This window comes from Marmota marmota, unplaced genomic scaffold (genome assembly GCF_001458135.2).
Source record: "Marmota marmota marmota unplaced genomic scaffold, marMar, whole genome shotgun sequence".
Taxonomy (NCBI): Eukaryota; Metazoa; Chordata; class Mammalia; order Rodentia; family Sciuridae; genus Marmota; species Marmota marmota.
The window spans coordinates 3,830,571-3,832,253 of NW_025999962.1; the positions used below are offsets into that span (position 1 = coordinate 3,830,571).

General features: G+C 62.4%; 1 long non-coding RNA gene across 2 annotated transcripts in view; it reads left to right on the plus strand.

Annotated features, from left to right (window-relative positions):
• Window positions 1-1,132, plus strand: part of LOC125616800 — a 6,862-nt gene extending 5,730 nt beyond the window's left edge. For both annotated transcript variants that reach the window (XR_007347551.1, XR_007347552.1), the window contains one exon: window positions 746-1,132. This is a non-coding gene — a long non-coding RNA (uncharacterized LOC125616800). The remainder of the gene's footprint in view (window positions 1-745) is intronic.
• The last annotated feature ends 551 nt before the right edge of the window (window positions 1,133-1,683 follow it).

Here is a 1,683-nt window from a genome sequence, read left to right on the forward strand (position 1 = left end):
TGTCACAGGAGCAGATAAAGTGCCACCTGCTCCCCTCTCTGGAGCTTGTCACTTCCAGTTAGCAAGTCCCTGGGGAGGCTGCTGCTCGCCTGCACCTGGAGCCCAGGACCCTCCCCCCAGGCCCCGGCCTTGGGAACCAGCTCCCCCCGGCTGCAGGACACCAGCCAGGGACCCCCCAGAGCCCGCACCCCTTCACGGCAAAGTGGGCCGTCCCTCGTCCCCTGCCCAGGGGAGCCTGTCCTCCCCCGGAAGCCAGGACGGGCTCTGCCCACAGCCCTCCCTGGCCCGGGGGAACTTGCTGTTGAGACCCACGTCTCGGAGCAATCCTGGGCCAGCCAGGAGCCCGGGAGGGCTGGAAACTTCTTGTGCCTCGGAGGTGGGGCCAGTCCCCGCCCGCCCCAGCCTCCCACAGGGACAGTCCCTTCCAGAAGGGACAGTCCCTTCCCGCAGGGCCTCCTGCTCCTTGTGCCCTGAGGGGGAGAGAGACTCAGTCACCAGGCTCTCACATCAGCCCACCCAGTCCATGTCGCCTCCCTCCTTGGGGTCCTCCTCGGTCAAATGGGGCACAAAACAGGCCCCCCCAAGGGTTAGTGAGGGATGTGGGGAACCCCCAATGGCCATCCTCCACAGAGCCCATGTGCCCTCCCTCACCAGGCGCTGTGCAGGAGGGTCAGGGTTCTGGACCTGCCAGAGTGCACTTGGGATAACTACACACACTTATGGAGCGCTTGCTGTGTGCCCACAGACACTTATGGGGCGCCTGCTGTGTGCACCCTCATTGGGAGCCCTCCTGCATTAGCTCATTCTTCCTCGTGGCAACCCTGTGGTGAAGCCTCCGTCCTGGTCCCCCATCCACAGTGCAGGACAGGCTCCAACTGCGTGGCACCTCAGGCTCCCTCTGCAGCACCCGCCTCTCTTCGGGGCTTTGGCAGGGACTGGGAGCAAGACAGCCTCTTTGCCTTGTCGTGGATGAAATTGGATGAAATAATAAAACATTATTGAGCCTTAAAAGGGAAGGAGATTCGGACCCGCGGTACGACAGGGGTGAGCCTTGAGGACACTGCAGGGTGGAGTACGGCTGTCACAGGGGACAAAGACCCCACGATTCTACAGCAGGGGTCCCTGGGAGGAAGTCCACAGAGACAGGAGAGGGGGCTTCCAGGGGCCACCTGGGGGGGGGAGCTCGTGCTTAATGGGCCTTGAGTCTGTTTTGCAAGATGAGCCAAGTCCTCGAGGCAGATGTGACGATGGCAGGAGTCACCTGAGAGGGCGTGACGCAAGTAAAAATGCTCACAGAGATCCTTTGCAATTAAAAAAAATTTAAAAATTAGGGGAAAAAAATCGGCCCATTTGAACAGGCACAAGAGAGGGGACAAGGACGTTTTGAACACCTGCTGGGCGCTGGGCACTGGCCGGGTGGGGCACACCTGCTGGGCACAGGGTCACTGCTGCCACGGTCAGGGCCAAGGGGAGGCGGGTCCTGGGTGAGGGCGGTGCCCAGGGCCAGGGTCAGTGCCCTGTGGCCTGGAAGCTGCCGGTGAGGGAGGGCAGCGCCCAGACCAGCTGCGTCAGCGACTCCGGCTGGACCTGGAACGGCAGCCGCGTCTCTTTTAAGCCCCTGCAGCGACTCCGCGCAGGGCTGGGCGATGGAGCGGCTGCTTAAAAATGGTGATGGGGCTGCGA